The 20,857-nt window shown below is 47.0% G+C and overlaps 1 protein-coding gene across 2 annotated transcripts in view; it reads left to right on the top strand.

Annotated features, from left to right (window-relative positions):
- Positions 1-19,845: 19,845 nt before the first annotated feature.
- LOC126542924 (parathyroid hormone/parathyroid hormone-related peptide receptor-like) overlaps positions 19,846-20,857 on the top strand; it is a 435,257-nt gene continuing 434,245 nt past the window's right edge. For both annotated transcript variants that reach the window (XM_055077593.1, XM_055077592.1), the window contains exon 1: positions 19,846-20,182. The gene's annotated coding sequence lies outside the window, so the exon portion shown is untranslated. The remainder of the gene's footprint in view (positions 20,183-20,857) is intronic.

Genomic DNA, 20,857 nt, shown 5'->3' with positions numbered 1-20,857 from the left:
TTTTTAGCTGCAGTGATGCTGGGTCCTGTCGACCTTACTTGTGATCCCATTTCGCTTATTCCTTTGTGACCTCCCGTACTCCAATGCCCGTATGGGCTATCTGTACGTACAAAAAAATATATACAGTACCAATGGCACCAACGACTATAATGGAAGAGAGAATAGTCTAGAGGAATTTGAAATCCCAGAAGTAACGCCGGAAGAAGTAAAGAATGCCTTGAGAGCTATGCAAAGGGGGAAGGCAGCTGGGGAGGATCAGGTAACAGCAGATTTGTTGAAGGATGGTGGGCAGATTGTTCTAGAGAAACTGGCCACCCTGTGTACGCAATGCCTCATGACTTCGAGCGTACCGGAATCTTGGAAAAACACTAACATAATCCTAATCCATAAGAAAGGGGACGCCAAAGACTTGAAAAATTATAGACCGATCAGTTTACTGTCCGTTGCCTACAAAGTATTTACTAAGGTAATTGCAAATAGAATCAGGAACACCTTAGACTTCCGTCAATCAAAGGACCAGGCAGGATTCCGTAAAGGCTACTCAACAATAGACCATATTCACACTATTAACCAGGTCATAGAGAAATGTGCGGAATATAACAAACCCTTATATATAGCTTTCATTTATTACGAGAAAGCGTTTGATTCAGTCGAACCCTCAGCAGTGATGGAGGCATTACGGAATCAGGGTGTAGACGAGCCGTATGTAAAAATGCTGAAAGATATCTATAACGGATCCACAGCCACCGTAGTCCTCTATAAAGAAAGCAATGAAATCCCAATAAAGAAAGGCGTCAGGCAGGGAGATACGATCTCTCCAATGCTATTCACAGCGTGTTTACAGGAGGTATTCAGAGACCTGGATTGGGAAGAATTGGGGATAAGAGTTAATGGAGAATATCGTAGTAACTTGCGATTCGCTGATGATAGTGCCTTGCTTAGTAACTCAGGGGACCAATTACAATGCATCCTCACTGACCTGAAGAGGCAAAGCAAAAGGGTGGGTCTAAAAAAATTAACATGCAGAAAACTAAAGTAATGTTTAACAGTCTCAGAAGAGAACAGCAGTTTACGATAGGTAGCGAGGCACTGAAAGTGGTAAGGAAATACGTCTACTTAGGACAGGTATGGACCGCAGATCCAGATCAAGTTTGGCAGGCATTCTCAGATCACGAACAGCAGGTTGCCATCATCCCTCAAGAGAAAAGCGTATAAGAACTGTGTCTTACCAGTACTCCCGTACGGGGCAGAAACCTGGAGGCTTACGCAAAGGGTTCTACTCAAATTGAGGAAGACGGAACGAGCTATGGAAAGAAGAATGATGGGTCTAACGTTAATTGATGAGAAAAGAGCAGATTGGATGAGGGAACAAACGCGAGTTAACAACATCTTAGTTGAAATCAAAAAAAAAAAAAGATTGGGGCATGGGCAGGACATGTAATGAGGAGGGAAGATAACCGATGATCATTGAGGGTTACGGACTGGATATACCAAGGGAAGGGAAGCGTAGCAGTGGGCGGCAGAAACTTAGGTGGGCGGATGAGATTAAGAAGTTTGCATGGACAACATGGCCACAATTAGTACATGACCGGGGTAGTTGGAGAAGTATGGGAGAGGCCTTTGCCCTGCAGTGGGCGTAATCAGGCTGATGATGATGACGATGATGATGATCGCTGGAGAGGTCTAAAAAAATAAAGACCGAGATCTGATACGCAAAAAGCTAATGTCCACTGCAGGCCTTCGTCCTGCAGTGGACATAAAATAGGCTGACGTTGATGATCATAAATCTGTGTGTTCGATGTAACCAATAATTTGAAATATCCAGGTCGGACTGTGTGTCGATACACACGCACTTACGTATATATATATATATATATATATATATATATATATATATATATATATATATATATATATACACGTCCGGCACAGGACAGAACTAGTACCTCCACGAGATATCACGTCGTAGTGACTGTCGAGGACAAAGCAACAAAAATGTGAATGCCGCAACTTGCTTTATTGGGCGAACCTGTGCCCACAAAGACAGGCAACACTCAAAGCTCAAAGAAAGCGGCGAACCCAGTCGGCGTTCGCCGAAAATCTGATAAGTGGGTCAAGCGCATCGGCATTTATAGATCAGTCGCCGATTGTTCCAGAGTAATCACTGGTACCCGCGTTTCTTCAGGCCGGGATACATGGAGAGCTTTTGCGGCGGCAAGTCTGCGATTTTCGCCCGACGGCGTGCATTCGACGCCCGGCGTCGAGAAAAACGCCCGCCGCCGCCAATCAGGACGCGCCAGATATTTGACGCGCGTCGTCGGACGCTGCCGGAAGCGGCCAGTGAGGGCAGCCAATCATGGCTTGCTGGCCGACACCTCCGTCACTTCCGTCTTCCTCGCCGGCACATGCTTTTCGCGTGCGCGCTTCTCTGTTCGCAGGCGTGGCAGTTTGTGTTAGCGACATGGTCGTGACTTCAAAGGCAGCTCACGTGGAATTTAACGATCAGCTTATCTGCGCGGTGCAGAAGCGTCCCATATTGTGGGATAGTGGAAGGGTCGATTATAAAGATTATAAAGACGGAGACACGGCTCTGCGTCAATCTTTTCCGTTTACGCACAGCGTGGCCGCTTATTTACAACTCTCCGCTAAACAGGCACAAAATATACCGATACATTATTAAAAGCAACTGAAGGAGCTTTAGAGAAAGCTTTAGGGGTTTTCTTTTGTATTTTGCTTTTGTAAAGAAAGAGCAAAGGTCTACATACTTTATTTCTGCATTTCATATTGACTAAAGCTGTTTTGCTTTGTCTGGTCGCGCTGAGGCAGGACCCGCCGCTTTTTCGCTCCATGTATCCCCAGCCAGCGGAAGTTGGGCGTCACGCCGCTGCGGCGTTTTCTGCTGTGCGAAATTCGTCGAGAAAAACGCTCCATGTATCCCGGCCTTTAGGCGGTGAAACGTGGTCGCCCGATAAACAAGTACACGTGTCAATATATGTGTATTGTAGTGACCAATTCGGGTGCCAGCGGAAGACGAAGAAGTCGGCGGTTGTTGTTGGTGCTCGCGCTCACTCCGCTCAGACGTTGCCTGTCTTTGTGCATCAATATAAAAGGCCGAGCGCATCCAAACGCTTACTATCAATTAGTGGAGCGTGCTGGTGCCATATTTCATCCAGAAACTCCGTACCTGTACTCCAACCCCAGCCTCGGCAATGCCTACCGACGTGCCACCACAAGTTGCAAACGCACCGCCGCTGATCGCCTGCTCCGGAGTACTAAGACAGTGAGACCCTGTCATTTTCAACGGCGCCGACAAGCACGATTTCGTAGACTGGCTTACTTCGCATGAGCGGGTAAGCGCCCACAATAAGTGCGATGACGGCGACAAACTCAGCAACGTCAACTTTTACCTGGCGGATGTGGTTCAGCTGTGGCTGCACAACCCCGAAGCTGATATTGCCGATTGGTTATCCTCTAAAACGAGCTTCGCGGAAGTCTTCGGCCGACCCGCTGTTCGCAAGCTCCGTTCAGAACAGCGCCTACGCGGTCGCGCCCAGCAATCCGGCGAGAATTGCTAGTCCTCTATGGACGATATTGGCGACCTCTGCCGTCGCATCAACCCTGGTATATCCGAAGCTGATAAAATCAGGCACATCATGAAGGGGATCGAGGGCGACGCCTTCCAAGTGCTCACTGCCAAAAATCCCGGAACTGTCACGGACGTCGTTCACCACTGCGAGAGCTACGGTGAGTTGCGGAAACAGCGCATTTTTACACGCCTCGGAAGCTCTGACATGGCCAACATGTCAGCGTTAACCGTCGGCGCCGTTTCCACTGACACCACAATGTTAATGCAGCAGATACAGCAGTTTGTCCGAGAAGAAGTGGCCCGTTCCCTTCTTCCCTGCGTCCCTGCGTCCCGGACTCCACGCAGGCGCTTGCTCCGACGCTGCGGCAAGAGTCGTAGATTCGGAAGCGCCGGGCGATAGAAAAGACTAGTGCCCATAAACGAGGAAGCTTGGCCACCATAAAGAAGAAAGAAGGGAGAGAATCCCGTGGTAGACTGAACGGCGCTATTGTAAGCCTACGTTACAAAGGGAAGGATGCGGTCCCAGTCAATTTGGTCAGCGGAAACGTAAATGGCGAGCATGTCACCCGAGATTGCGTTAAAGGGTTCAGTCATACCATTGGTTTGCGGATGATAGGCACTTGTAGTTGTATGGACAATGTTGCATTCGCGAAAGAGGGCTTCCGGGTTTTGCAGCAGCACCTCAGGCACAATGCTTAAGGCTCAATGCTCAATGAAGCAAAATGGGTTCATTTTGCTTCATTGCGCAGGTTTCGACCCTCTTGCTGCCCGCACAACCGTTTTATGTCGGTGAGGGATTCGCCTGATCTCCTTCTTACCAAGGAAATGACGTTGGCTTCGAGCATCCATCACGATCTGATCTTTGCTTGATCAACGACCTCATCACGATTTCCGTCAACGTGTCTGCACCTGCGCTGTCAACGGTGACGTCACATTACGGGGACACCATGCCCTACATAAGAAGCTTTCCATCGCCGCTTGCAACTAGTGGGCTTGGCAGCAGCACCTCAGGCAGAATGCTCAAGAACCCATTTTGCTTCATTGCGCAGGTTAGTAACTACTTATCTGCCTACTGCTATCGTAGCGACAACCGCTTTTTGTTGCTGCTGCCTAGCCCACTACGCATAAAGAGTGTTTGTGCATACCTTTTTTCTTCCCAAGGTGATCTTTTAAAATGCGGTGATATTGAATCAAACCCAGGCCCAGACATGACCGAAAGAGAAATGAATGCTCCAGCAGATCCTATTGGGTCAAAGTTCCCTGAAGTCGTCTGTCAGTGACATTCTTGCAAAACAGGGCTCTTTTGAGGAAAAATAGACGGTTTGACCGAGAGAATGAAAAATTTGGAAGACCAGGTGGCAACTATCAAAACCGTGAAAGTAGAAGTGGAGCATATGAGGTCAACTATTAATAAACTGGAAGCCACTGCATCACACCTGTTAACTAAAACCAACGACTTGGAAAATAGAAGCGGTAGGAATAACTTACTTATTTATGGCATAAAAGAAGAGGAAAGGTAAACAGAGACGGAACTTACGGACAAAATAACAAAGGACATTCCTAGCGAAAAACTTGGAGTTACAATAAAGAGCATGCAAAGATGCCACCGAATAGGTAGGAAATCAAACAGGAATCGTCCTGTCATCATAAATCTACATGACTACCGAGAGAAGACTTTAATAATGAAGGCATGCCAGAAATCGAAAGGTTCAGAATATTTAGTCAGCGAAGACTACTCGAAAAGAATTCGTGATGTCAGAAAGAAATTATGGGAAAGCGCATCAGAGGAAAAGAATTACAGTGCTAAAGTTGAGCTGGTTTTTGATAAGTTAAGCATTCACGGTGATATGTTTGGATGGGATAATGCAAAAAACAAACGATATAAAATCCCGAAGAACCATAAATGACACCACAAAGAGATCAGTCCTGCATTCAAAATCTTCAACATAAACTGTCGTAGCGTCGTCAATAAAGCTGTACAACTTGAGGGCATGCTGTTCTCGCATGACGCAGACGTTGGCATGCTTACGGAGACGTGGTTGAGCAGTGACATATTTGACAGTGAGTTTGTTCCTAAGGGCTCTAAGGTCTTTCGGAGTGACCGCGACAGAAGAGGTGGAGGAGTGGCCGTATTGTACAACTCGTCAATACAACTTTTTAGTATGCCCGATGCGCAAGATATTGAAGCTGTCTTTTGCATACCATACATCAACAAGGTCCGCTTCATGCTTGGCGTTTTTATAGGCCTCCAAACTCTTCTGTTGCGGTACTTGAAAACCTGAGGGAATATATGCACTGCCATGTAAAATCAGATGACAATACTACTGGCAGGGCACTTTAATTTAACAAACATTGATTGACACACCTTTTCATTACATTCTGCTCACCGTATCGATAACACAATCTTTGATATTCTATTCACTTTTGACTTACTGCAAATGGTAAATAATTTCAAGAGAGTACAGGGAGCCGTAGGCTTAATTCGAGACTTATTTTTTGTAAGTGGCGCCATCCGAGATGCGATAACCTGTGAAGTCACAAACGGGATTTCTGATCACAAAGCTGTTCTGTTGAACTTGTCAAATGTGTACCCTGATCTCAAAAACAGTGTTCATTTGTTTCCCAATTTTTCTCGTGCTGATGATGAATCTATTCTGGATATGCTCGTATTCTACTTCGATGACTTCAGAAACAGCACTTGCAATATAAATGACTTATGGCTTTCTTTGAGGGGAATTGTGTCTGAATGTATCCACCGTTTCGTTCCCAAAATTGCAAGATCTTCTCGATAAATTTCTCATGAGACGTTACCCTTACAGCGAAGGCTTAAAAGGTTAAAAGCGAAATCAAGAACAAAGGTAACCTTAAAATCTATTGTAGAAGGCACTTCAGAACAACTAAAGCAGAAAATAATTTGCAACACAGGAAAATATTATTTAGGAACGACCCTGCCTTCGTTTATTAAAACGTCTCCCGAGAGATTCTCGCGCCAAATCACACCTAAACCCTCTTCCACCAGTGGGTTCACGATAGACGGCAAATGTGTAAGTGATGAGACTGTCGTTTGTTCTGCTTTTAACAAATTCTTACAGTTGTTATTTACCAAAAATAATGGTTGCCTTCCCAACTTTTCTATATCGCTTCCTGTTATATCTGACGTTGTTATTTCTATGAGCGGCGTTTTTAATTTGCTATTGAACGTTGATACTAAAAAGTCGCCAGGACCAGATAATATACCAAACGCGTTCTTAAAGCGTTATGCGGAATGGTGCGCTACGTACCTGTATGTCGTATTCACCAGATCTTTACGCGACGGTTCCCTACCGGATGACTGGAGGACGGCCGAAATCAAACCTGTGGGAAAAAACACACATAGAGAATTACCGACCAGTATCTCTTATATCTACATCATGAAAAATTTTAGGGCATATAACTCATAAACATATATTAGGTTTCTTAGACGCGCACAAGGTACTTAGAGATGTCGAACATGGTTTCAGACATAGGTTTTCTACATGTACTCAATTAGTTGAGACTGTTCACGATCTCGCACAGGCGATTAATGAAGGGAAACAAACAGATATTTTGTTCATATATTTTCGTAACACATTTGACAAGGTCTTACGTAACAAATTGATCCATAAATTAGGGTATTATATAAGAAATGAACACATACTTACTTGGATCAGAGCCTATCTTACTAACAGACACCAATTCGTCACTTTAAACAATACTTTGAATCGTTTCCTCTCAAGATATATCACAGACCAAACAAATCTCGGAAACCATGGATAACAAACTATCTAAAGCGACAGATAAACCATAAAAATAAACTTTACCAGCAGTTCGTTAAAACACGTAATGCGGACTTATGGACTGAATACAAGACTGTTAGAAATAAGTTGAATAAAGAAAAGGAAAGGGCAAAAAGGGACTACTACTACCACATATTCGATCCACAACGTCCAGAGTGACGTAATGCCATGTGGAACAAACTAAATGAAGTACTGAATAAAGGAGCCACTCCCACTAAAATCGAAAATCTGGAAATAGACGGAAAAAGGTTAAACGGAACTGAGCTTGCAGAGCAATTCAATGATTTTCTTCGTGAAAACAGGAAATGCCAGCCACAGCGCACAAACAACAACCGGCATAAGTCCGATACCAAACACGCTTTTTCTTCAGCCCACTTCCAGTTCTGAAGTAATTACACTATTCAGTAGAATAAAAAATAGTCGCAGCTGTGATTCTGATGGCATAGAAATGCGACCAATAAAGTATGTATTAGATATCATAGCGGAAGTACTAACACATATCTACAACTTGGTGTTATCAACAGGTATTTTTCCAACGCTCATGCAAATAGCAAAAGTTACCGCAATATACAAAACAGGAGACAAAAACAATTTAATCAATTATCGCCCAATATCTATACTCCCCATTTTCTCGAAATGCCTTGAAAAAATAATAAACGACAGAATTGATATCTTCTCTAGAAAGTACGATCTTATTACCGAATGTCAGCATGGTTTCAGAAAGAAACGTTCAACTGAGAGCGCTCTATTAGCCCAAAAAGAAATCATATTAGACAATATCGAAAACAGGCTTTTGACACTTGCATTATATTTGGATTTCAGTAAGGCGTTTGATCGCGTAAGTCATGAGTTATTATTAAATAAATTAAAATGCTATGGATTTAGAGGAATCTAGCTCAAACTTGTTCAGTCGTATTTGAGTGCGCGGTCTCAGTACGTTGAAATAAATGGCTTTAAATCACGCACACAACCAATTAAAACCGGGGTGCCACAAGGCAGCATTCTAGGGCCTGTATTATTCTTATATTACATCAATGACATAATCAACATCGACGAAGATTGCAAATTTATAATTTATGCTGATGATTGCACACTATTTTTTACTGGAAGAAAGTTAGGTACTCTCGAGGCACTAGCAGCAAGCACCTGTTATAAGCTTCGCGATTGGTGCACTAAAACAATTTAACGCTAAATGAAACAAAAACAAAATGTGTCCTTTTTCAAGCCCTTGGCACATCCCAACAGTTACCTCCCCATATTACCCTAGGCCCATACAAAACTTCAGTAACCAAATCAATTAAGGCGCTTGGAGTAATTTTTAATGAACATGTATCGTGGAATGAGCAAATAGATCAGATTAGCTTAAAGCTGAGACGCGTGGTTGGTGCTTTAAATCGTTGTCGATATCTTTTGCCTCTTACCATAAAGCGACTTATTTATCAAGCTCTCTTCCATGCTCACTTGAACTACTGTGCTTTAATATGGGGAAACACTAGATTAACCGATTTGAATAAGCTAAAAATACTTCAGAAAAGAGCTATTAGGGCAATAGAGAACATGCCGTACCTTGAAGACACCAGCCATCTTTTTCTTAAGCATAAAATTGTTACGGCGAACAATATATACAAATGCATGCTGCTACAGTCCTACATTAGTGCAACTCGCGGGAAGCTTGACACATTTCTCATACTTGCAAATCTTGAATCTACTCAAAGTATTTACTTCCATCGGTATGAACCCCCCTGGAAAACTCCATTCTCACGCACTATTTACGGATCGCAAAGGCTTAGCTACACATTACCAAGCACTCTTAACGCATATGAGCAGCAAGACATCGAAATCAAAACACTAAAACCCACCAATGTAGTTAGCTTGCTTCTGTAACTGCACATTCCTTAAATTGTATTGCATTATATCATTGTTTTCACTAAGCATAGAAGTACGATGCCAATTTGTCTCCTCTTGCTTTATTATATGCAAAAATGACCCTATATGTACAATTTTTCGTACTGGTGTATAATAATTATTGCTTTCGCTTGAGTGTTTACCCTGTCACTTTAATTATTCACTTTTTGCTTGTATAATTCTCTTTTTGCTTGTATATTTACCCTGTCATTGCTCCTACAGGGTGGACGGTGCTTAGTCAAGCTGCAGTATCCGCAGCTTTTTCGCCGTCCCCCCCTTTTCACAGATGTTTTTGTTTGGTGAAAATAAAACACTGACTGACTGACTTCTTCTAACAATGCAGAGGTTGTGTCTGGAGTCCCCCGGGGATCCGTTTCGGGACCACTTTTATTTCTATTATTCATAAATGATATAGTCGCAGAACTTTCAGTTTCCGTTAAACTTTACGCAGATGATTGTATTTTGTATGAAAAGATATCTTCTGTTGATGATCAGGTGCGTCTAAATAATGACCCGGCAAAGGTCACTGCTTGGTGCGAACAATGGCAAATGTCTATTAATTTTGAAAAAAGAAAATTGTTTTTATGAGAATCATACATAAGAAAAAACCTCTTCAATTTGCATATAATGTTGACAACGTGTCTCTATCAGAGGTAACAGAGTACAAATATTTGGGCCTATGGATAACTTAGAGCTTTCCTCGACGAAGCACATAGATACTTTTGCTGCACATTCTTTGCGTAAACTGTTTTTCTTGAGGCGTTCACTGAAATCATCTACGTCCAGTGTTCATTTACTGGCGTACCATTGCTACATTCGTCTGCTGTTGGAATATGCCGTCATTATTTGGGACCCATTCACTTTAACCAATATTAAAACACTGGAACGTGTACAGCATAAGGTAGTTAGGTTTGTTTTTAATTCATACGACCGTGCGTCTGTTGGTGAGCTCGTAAGACGCAGTGGATTACCCCCGGTGACTGTGCGCAACCGTATCTGTCGATTAAAGTTCCTTTTTCAACTTGTAAACGGCCATTATAAGGATAACACTTCCAAGTTCTTTACTTACTCATCAGGTTACAACACGAGACGAAGGCATGCTTTATCAATAACCCCCATGAACGCACGGAATAACTGTTTCAAATATTCTTTTTTTTCCTAGGATAATAACAGGCTGGAATAATCCTAATTCTGATATTGTTACCCAGAATTCGTTATCAATGTTTGAAAAACGCTTGCAAATGTTATGAATTCCTGTGCTTTATTTGTTTGAGTGGTATGTATTCTTTACCAATGTTTGAAAATGCCTGCATATCTCATGAATTTTTTATGTGTTTACATGCTTGCATATCCACTCTGCTATGATCTGATTTCAGATCGCAGTATCTATAAATAAATAAACAGCCTCGGAGGGGAATGAACCACCACGGTCACTCAGTAGCTCGCGTGGCGCGCCGTGTCGACGAACAAGGTTGCGAAGGATGAACAAACCGACTTCATGTGCTATGGACGCCGGGATAGCGCGTGAGGTGGTCCACGGCAACGATATATATATATTCAGTAAACCGTGATTAAATCAAGCAAGCTAGGGGACTATTGTTCTCCGCCTCGTTTAAAAGGAGATGCCAGTAAACTTTATCATCATCACAATCATTTGAACAAGTCCACTGTCATTGCTTCGCACTTCGAGCGAAACTAATAATAACAAGATCCAGTGGCAATTTAGCGGTCATTATTGCGAGAGAACTGTGTTACCATCGTGTCGCACCTCTTTAAGGTCCCGGATCAATTATTTAAACCACCTTCACCACATTGCAAAGTGTTGTTACAGAGCTCACTCGTAACACATCCTGCATCTTCGAGGAGCGAAGTGCAACTCACTGTCGTCCGGAGTAGATCACCGACAGACGCACTATATATACACACACACACACACATATATATATACATATATATATATATATTGCCGCGATAAACTTGCTGACATTCAAGTTGCGCGCCCTTTGTTTGTTCTGTGCTCGCCGTACCGTGGTATTGTTCAGCAACAACATGCAGCGATCTTCGTGGCACGGGCAGCCAGTTGGACCCGGTTCGCATGCGCCACGCCCACGAGGTGTCACGCGAGGAGAAGATGGTTCGAGGCCAGTTTTGAGAACGCGACTGCCGGGGATTTCTTCATGACCGCAGTGACTTTTACTTGTGGGCACAAGTTCGCCCTTAATAAATATCGTTGTTTTATTAACATCGTTACATTTCTGGTGGAGGTGCTGGGTATGAGTCGAAGCCCCACGAACGAAAGTCAGCGTAGCCCCGACAACCAGCGAGTCCATGCCGTGGAACTGACACCTGTACACCAGCAGACCAGCCGCCGTCTTCGAGGTGACTCGACCGAATTCGGCCCTCTTCTCTTCATGCCAAGAGAAACTCAGACAACGGACGCCGCCACAATGACTACCCAGGTAACACCGGCACAGGTAGTCGTAAGTGTTGTGCCATTGCCACCAGCCCGGAATCCGAATCTACAAGATGCAGAATTTATCCTGCGAACGCGCTTTGGACAAACCCGGGGCTGCGCCGAAAGGCACAGCGCCGTAAACTCTCCCTTGACAAGTCAAGATGATGAGCCGTTAGGCAGCGGAGTCCTGAGGAGAAGCATCGGCAAGAGACATGTTCAAACGTGCAACAAAGTGGCAGACAGCCCGGCGCCGTGTTTTCTTTTCCCTGGAGGTCACCGCGCGCGGCAACTTTGAAGCGGGTTGCCAGCGCTGTCGCTGGTTGGACCTGTCGGACGACCGTCGAGTGCTGGCTTTGTATTGGGCCGTTTGAGTGACAATCGTTTCTCGGTGCTTTATAAGCCCCGACGCCGCCACTGGGAGAACCGGATCCACCGACCCACCGGTAGCCGAGTGGCGCTCTCGAGTGGAGTGAGATGTGTCACGCGTTGGAGTCTAACCGGACGTCGCCGAGCGGGAACAGCCACGTTTACTGTTAGCTCTCGGCCCCGTGCCGATCCGATCTTGTCCTGTATAATGACCTGTATCTAGTGTATAAAATCAATTTAGTTATTCTCACCGACGCCTCACTCGGAGTCTTCGCTACCAACCATCTGTCACGAAACGGGTGACGAGCGCTACGGGACCACCTCAAAGTCGTAACATAAGCCAACCTCGCAAGCCGCCAACATTCCATGGTGACTCGTTCGAAGACGTGGAAGATTGGCTGGAACTGTTCGAGAGAGTAGCGAGCTTTAATGAATCGAATGAGAGACAGAAGCTCCGTAACGTATATTTCGCTTTGGAGGACTTCGCAAAAACGTGGTATGAAAACCACGAACGCTCTTTGTCCTCTTGGGAGGAATTTCGACGCAACTGCTAGCAACGTGCGCCAGCACGGATTGTAAAGAGAAGGCGGAAATCGCACTTGAAGCCAGGAACCAGCTCACAAACGAGAACGTGGCGATGTACATCGAGAACATGTCCCGCCTGTTCAAGCGTGCTGATCCAACCATGAGTGAATATAAGAAGCTGCGCCATCTCATGCGTGGAGTAAAGCAGGAACTCTTGGCAGTTCTCGTCCGCAAGCCACCGTTCAGGTGCGAAGCAACGACCATTGAAAAGACGCTGGAACAGCGGGCTCGGCAATACAACCGTGAGTCAAGCTGCGCACCTGCCCATGTCTTCCTTGGAGGCCTGCCAACCGATCTGGAAGCCCTGCGGGAGCTCGTCTGGTCAGTGATCAGCGTAGAGCTCAACAAGTTGCAGACACCTCAGGCTCCCACTGCACTATCTATCGTCGACGTTGTCGGGGACGAACTGAGGAACGTCATACGGGATCCAGAGCGTTAGCCACAGCCGACGCGGCGCACCCCAACGTACGCCGACGTCCTCAGGCAACCCGCGGTACACAGTAGTGGAGCAGTTGCGACGACCGTTGCCTACCCGCCGACAGTACGCAGTGCTCCTCGTCTACTGGAACCACCGGCTGCCTATCAGCCTTTACCACGTTGTGCACCTTGTTTTCTGGAACAAAGGCCCCGGAAAAGCGCCCAGGCCTCTGTGTTTTCAATGCGGAAAAGCGGGTTACCTTTATAGGTTCTGCCCGTACCGTCACGCTGGATTAAGGAGTTTTCCCTTAAGTGCACCCTGCCCCCGAAACGATGAACGACCAGCAGAGATCGAAGAATACTTGTCCACGCGCCAAAGCCCCACTGCTCCTCGCCAACATCAACCACGGTCACCATCGCCCAAACGCTACCGATCGCCTAGCCCACGCGCGTCTTCAAGATTGCCTAGGGGCGTCGTTCACCAAGCCCACACCAGGAAAACTGAAGCAAGCTACCTCTGGAGGTGAGGCCGCTGATAACCAGAGTTACGAAGATCCTCCAACGCGGTTCCAGTGCGATGACGAGATAATTCCAGTAAACAGGTGCAGGAACGCAACGATTACATCAGACTTGCGGTTGATAATAGATGGATGCGAGCTGAATGCCTTAGTCGACACCGGCACTGATTATTCGGTAATAAGCTTCAAGATGGCGAAACACTTGAAAAAAGTTCTGACAAAGTGGACTGGAGCGCAGATACGCATGGCAGGCGGTCATCGTATTACGCCCCTTGGCCGATGCACCGCAAGACTCACGATAAAAAGTTTTACATACGTTTCTGACTTTATTGTACTGCCAGAATGTTCACGGCAACTCATATTGGGAATGGATCTTCTACAAGATAACGGCGCCATAATTAACCTACGTAGGCGCAGTGTGTCTTTCTCGACAGAACAAGCTATACCTGTGGAAGCATCGGAGGAGCACGTCTTGCTGCACTGCGCGTCGTTGATGATGATGTAACTGTGCCGGCACGCTGTAGTGTAATGGTTCTTGTGGAGAATGAAACATTTTACGACCACGAAGGCATAGCGGATGGAAACATAGAGCTCCTCTTCAACAAGGGTGTTTGCGTAGCTCGGGGGCTTGTTCACTTAAGCGATGGCCGTGCAAATGTCGCACCTACGAATTTCGGAAATTTATTCCAACACATCGCAAAAGGAACAGCCATTGCCTATTTCCACGAGTTTTGTGTAGCGACCGAATTATGCGGCCTAACGACAACGTCAACTGCCTTGCCAGGGACCTGCAGTGTCGACAGATCAATTACCGTCAACCCGAGACTCCCGGAAGCCCAAAATAAACAGATATATGCCCTGATCAAGGATTTTTCCGACTGCTTCTCCACATGCTCGAAGGTACGGCGCACGTCTGTTGCAAAGCACAGAATTATAACAGAGGACGTCACCAGACCGGTATGCCAGCACCCGTATGGAGTTTCACCAAAAGAAAGGGAGATCATCAAGAAGCAAGTAAAGGAAGTGCTTTCTGATGACGTTATTCAGCCTTCCAGCAGTCCATGGGCGTCTCCCGTAGTGCTCGCTAAGAAAAAAGATAACACTTCGATTCTGTGTCGACTACCATAAATTGAACAGCGTAACTAAGCGGGATGTGTACCCCCTTCCGGGTATCGACGATACGTCAGATCGGCTCCGATGTGCAAAGTTTTTCTGCTCCCTGGATCTCAAGAGTAGATATTTGCAAATAGAGGTGGATGAACGGGACCGTGAAAAGACAGCATTCGTAACCCCTGATGGTCTCTACGAATTTAAGGCACTTCCATTCGGTCTCAGTTCCGAGCCCGCAACGTTCCAGCGAATGATGGACTGTGTGCTCGCAGGATTTAAATGGCAGTCATGCTTAGTGTATTTGGATGATGTGGTCGTATTTTCGACCACATTTGACCAACATCTAGAGCGCCTGCGACTAGTATTAGAAGGTGTTCGCGCAGCAGACTTGACAATTAAGCCGGAAAAATGTCAATTCGGCTTCGATGAACTTCGGTTTCTTGGACACGTCATCAGTGATGAAGGCGTTCAGCCAGATCCCGAAAAGACAGCAGCTGTTGCGAGGTTCCCAACACCCACAGATAAAAAGTCAGTGCGACGTTTCTTGGGTTTATGCGCATACTACAGAAGATTTGTGGAAAACTATTCAAAAATTGCTGAGCCAAGACAAGAGAAGATCAACCTTTCATCTGGAAAAGCGAACAACAAGACGCCTTTGACGAGTTAAGGAAACGCCTGCAAGCTTCTCCAATTCTTGCCCATTTTGATGAAACAGCCGACACTGAAGTTCATACCGATGCGAGTAACGTGGGCCTCGGTGCCATACTAGTGCAGTGGAAGAACGGCCAGGAGAAAGTAATTGCTTATGCCAGCCGTAAGCTCTCGAAAGCAGAGGCAAACTACTCCGCAACCGAGAAAGAGTGTCTTGCAGTCATTTGGGAAATATGTAAATATGTAAACCTCTATGGTAGACCATTCAGAGCAGTCAGTGATCACCATTCGCTTTGCTTGCTGGCGAATCTCAAGGATCCATCCGCACGACTAGCAAGATGGAGCCTTAGGCTTCAAGAGTATGACATTACTGTCGTATACCGTTCCAGGAGGAAAAACAGCGATGCCGACTGCTTGTCACGCGCACCCGTAGGGACAACTGTGTCAGAAGAACAGGATTGCCCGTTTCTTGGCATTGTTCACGCGCCACAAATTGCTCAACAACAACGAGATGACCCGGAATTGGTTCCACTTATACAGCGCCTGGAGGGACTCGACGTTTAACTCCCACGTATTTTCTCTAAGGGCTATCCTCGTTCTCTCTGCGAGGAAGTGTCCTCTACAAGAGAAACTTCGAGAACAGCGAGACAAAGTTTTTACTTGTCGTACCCACATCTATGACTGACTGAATAAACTTTATTGAAACCAGCAAGAGATGGTGGTTGAGCCTAGGCCTCCCACGTGGGGACGTCGAGGTGTTGCCACGTGGGGACGTCGAGGCGCCGCCTCGCAGGCCTGCTGGGTCGCCCAGAGTTGGTCGTCAAGGTTGGGGCTACGCAGGGCAGCGTGGCATCTCGACGAGAGGGTCGTGGGGTTAGTGTCGGGGTATTGGTGTGTACAGTCCCAAAGCATGTGTGGAAGTGTGGCTGGCTGTGTCTTGCAAATATGGCACGTGGGATTGGGGTAAATGTCTGGGTAGATCTTGTTATAAAGTTGTAACGAGGGGTAAGTATTGGTTTGTAGCAGGCGGAAAGTTGTAGCCTGCGCTCGGGATAGTTTGTTGTGTGGGCCGGGGAAGGTTCTACGCTCTAAGTAGAAGGACTTCACAAGATCATTGTAGCGTGTCAGGCGATCCCTACCGGTGGGGGCAGCCTCCCCTTCTCCCGCGCGGTTAACTAGGCCTCGCGCTAGGGAGTGGGTAACCTCGTTGAGGTTGGGGAGGTGCGGGTGGACGGTGCCTACATGAGCCGGGAACCAGACGAGTGTAACCTGATGGTCGGTGGAGCGGGGCGCTTGTTGCAAGGTGCGCAAGGCTTGGTGTGAAATACGGCCGTTGATATAGTTGATAACGGCGGAGCGGGAGTCAGAGACGATGGTATGGCATGCTGGGCCTAGTGTGGCTAGCGCGATGGCCACACTTCCTCAGCGTGTGGGGTTACTAGGCTGATGGCATGGTGGAGAGAGCCTTCACGCGTGGTGACGGCTGCAAAGCGGGTACCGTGGTGATATTCGGCGGCGTCGACGAAACTCACACCGTCGTGGCGAGTAAGGGATTTGGGGAGAACCGTGGCACGTGCTGTGCGACGTGCGTGGTTGTATTCGGGGTGCATGTTTCTGGGGATAGGATCAGCGTGAATCCAAGCTCGTATGGTGGAGGGGATCTGGTGCTTATGGCCGTGTTGATGGTGGTAGGTGATACCGTGCGAGGTGAGGATATGGCGACCCGTCGCTGTGAGAGTGAGTCTCTCCAGCTGAGAGCGTCGTTGGGCCTCGATGAGCTCGTCCAGTGTGTTGTGGACGCCTAGTTGAAGGAGGAGGTCAGTGCTGGTGCAACCGGGGAGGCCCAGGGCTTGTTTATAGACACCGCGCAGGAGGATGTTGATCTTGGTTTGTTCAGCCTTGTACCAGTTTAGATACGCAGCAACGTAGGTGATGTGGCAAATTACGAATGACTGGATTAATCGGAGCAGATTCTCCTCTTTCATACCCCCACGGCGGTTGGAGACCCGCTTCGAAAGTCTCATGGTGTTGGCTGTATTCATCTTGATTTTGGCGAGGGCCATGCCATTCGCTCCGTTCGCCTCTATGAGCAAGCCGAGCACACGAATATTGGTGACGAGGGGTATGGGGCTGCCATCCGTGAGATGAAGCGCAATGTCTTCGTAATGGCGTTTGGACGGCGTTCGTGGCCGCCGTCCAAAATACCCACATCTATGCGAGAAGAAATTGATTCCCTGTACAGTGCAACGGCTGTCGAAGTTGCAAAATTCTTTGTCCACAATATCGTGCTCAGGCATGGCGCTCCGGCAGTTGTTATTACCGATCGTGGTACTGCCTTTATTGCGGACCTAATGAAATGCTTGTTGCAAATGACACATACCGATCATAGGAGAACTACGGCGTAGCACCCTCAGATAAACGGTTTAACTGAACGGCTCAACAGAACATTGACTGACATGCTTTCGATGTATGTCGACGTTGAACATAGGCTGTGGGACGAAATTTTGCCGCACATCACCTTCGCATATAATACGGCAGTCTAAGAAACAACACGAGTCGCCCCGCTTGAACTTGTATTCGGCCGAGCTGTAACCACAACTTTGGAAGCTATGTTGCCGTTAGATGAAAAAAAAACTAACTCATCTGACCTAGACAATTTCTTGCAACCAGCCGAGGAGGCACGACAGATGGCAAGGTACCGAATACGCCGCCAACAACGCATCGACTCCAGCCGGTACAACCAGCGCAGTAGTGAAGCTCATTACCAGCCCGGTGACGAGGTGTGGGTGTGGACCCCTGTGCGAGGCCGTGGACTGTCTGAAAAGCTTCTGTGCCGATACTTCGGCCCTTACGAAACACTTCGTCGTATAAGCGACGTCACTTACGAAGTGAGATCCGCTGGACACGAGAGCCCAAGAAGGCGCAAGTCCACGGAAGTTGTGCCTGTTGTCCGCATGAAACCCTACCAGGAGAGGTCATGAACAAAAAAAGAAGTGAGAGCCCACAGGAACCTCTACTTCCTCTCACGCATCGGGCCGATGCGATAAGGAGCGGGATAATGCCGCGACAACTTGGTGACATTTAGGTTGTGCGCCCTTTGTATTGGACACTGTGCACGCCGTACCGTGGTGTTGTTCAGCAACAACAGGCAGCAATCTTCGTGGCACGCGCAGCCAGTTGAACCCGGCTCGCATGCGCCACGCGCACGAGGTGTCACGCGAGGAGAAAGATGAAGACGGGTCGAGACCAGTTTTGAGAACGCGACTGCCAGGGATTTCTTCACGACCGCAGTGACTTTTACTTGTGGGCACAAGTTCGCCTTTAATAAATATCGTTGTTTTATTACCATCGTTACAATATAGTCATATCATAAGAAGCCAACAAACACGAACACCAAGGACGACATAGGGGTAATTATTTGTCATTAGTAAATGAAATAAAGAAACGATAAATTAATAGAAATGAAACTGGATGAAAAAACTTGCCTGAGGTGGGGACCAAACCCACAACCTTCGGATTTCGCGTGCGATGCTCTACCAATTGAGACACCGCGGCACCGTTTCCCCATCCACTTTCTTAGGTATTTATGTTGCCTAGTAGAAACCTTAGAGTGTTAGCCAGCGCTACCACTCGCAGACTTTGGCGACGGACGTGGAACGTCCTTTCTGCCGCAGGTGTCACGAGAACGTGATCTTCCTTGGGTGAAGGCGACTGGTCAATAAACCTAAAACATAAATACCTAAGAAAGTGGATGGGGAGACGGCGCCGTAGCTCAATTGGTAGAGCATCGCACGCGAAATGCGAAGGTTGTGGGTTTGGTCCCCACCGGCGGCAAGTTGTTTGTACATCCACTTTCATTTCCATTAGTTTATCGTTTTGTTATTTCATTTATTATGCACAAGCACTTTCCCATATGTTGTCTGTGGTGTCAGTGTTTGTTGGCTTCTTATGATATGACTAATAAAAACGGGCCCCTCGGTTAAGCTCCTTGCTTCTTATATATATATATATATATTCCTCTACACATGACCCACTTTGACAGTGCTAATGCTATAATCAAATATGGTGGACATTTATGGATTTGTATTTGCGACCGTGCAACGACGCTGCCCACTACTTCTGAGAACACGAGTTTCCCTCTTGTGTTGTGCAGAATTCTTTTGAAAGAGGTATCAACCAATCTCCGTAGTTTCTCTCTAAGGCGAGCGCGCACTTTGTCTTGCACGGATTGCCCCGGCGGGAGTGAGGAGAAAAGGTGCGCCACTTTGATGACGTTTTAATTAACAAAGCAAACACACGCTCGCGAGTGCGCCATGGTGTCTGACAAACGTCGTAGCTGAAGGAGCGGCGGCGCCGCTGTCGGAGCACCGCTTGCGAGGAGGAGGAGGCCGGGCCATCCGCGGCCCCGCGCACCGCCGCCCAGTGCCGAGAGCGCCAGTGCCGCCGGGGGCTGTGTGCGAACGCGCTGCGCCCTGCCCGAAGGGGCACTTTGTCTTTGTCCCCAAAGCTGTCACGCCGGACGCTGGTCTGCCTGCTCGTCTGACAGGAGTTTTGCTGCTAACGGCGGGGCATGTAGCTCTTTACCTCGCGTCTCCACTTTGCACCCGATATTTCGTGGTTACTAGATTTGTGCAAACAGCTGTTTCTTGCCCAATTCCCTTTCTCCGGTACACCAGACATGCTCCCGTGAAGAACTCTGGGACCGCTACCCAGTGCTGGCTTCTCGGTATATCCTGAAGCTTTGTTCCATCATCGGCCAACGCCGTCAGCAGAGGTAAGTGACGACGAAAGTTTTCGTTGGTAGGTGTTATCTCTATCGTTGTGTTTGCCTAGCAGCCCTTATGCGATCAAATTTGTCTAAAAGATACAGCGGCTGACCACTAAAAACGAGCACTGCGGTATGTATGAAGCATAAAGCCAGCAGAAATAATTCTGCAAAATCCTCTTTATGCATGTCAGTAGCCCAGTTTTTCCTTCTGTTGGAACTGCTACCAGTGTTACTGCGGAATTGCATTTGTATACATATGCCAAAATCACCTTGTTGAGTGAATGTCAGCTCTCAGTGGAAGAACAAGTATCTGTGCTGCAAACGTTCTAGTCTACGACTTCGCTATCTTAGCTTGATCTCCCGAATATTAGATCTCTGCTTCGTTTCTGGCGCCGATGCAAGTAGACATCCCCGCGCTTCCGCCGGGGACGTCAGCGGCGGCTGCTTGCAGGAAGCTTACTGAACTGCACAACGACACGGACAGCGAAGACAAGTGTCTACTCGGTCCGCAGTGACGGCTTCTCTGGTGACGACTTCGAGCTTGTGCGTCGCCGCCAGGCGAAGTGAACAAACACTAGGGCCTCCCTGTCTTCAAGCACGTCAGCTGCAAGACCCACTCGGAATACCGAAGTCAGTAGGATACTTTTTGTACAACAACTCGCTACCGAAAACACGACACAA

The sequence above is a fragment of the Dermacentor andersoni genome, chromosome 2, assembly GCF_023375885.2.
Source record: "Dermacentor andersoni chromosome 2, qqDerAnde1_hic_scaffold, whole genome shotgun sequence".
Taxonomy (NCBI): Eukaryota; Metazoa; Arthropoda; class Arachnida; order Ixodida; family Ixodidae; genus Dermacentor; species Dermacentor andersoni.
This window is presented reverse-complemented; position numbering and strand designations above follow the sequence as displayed.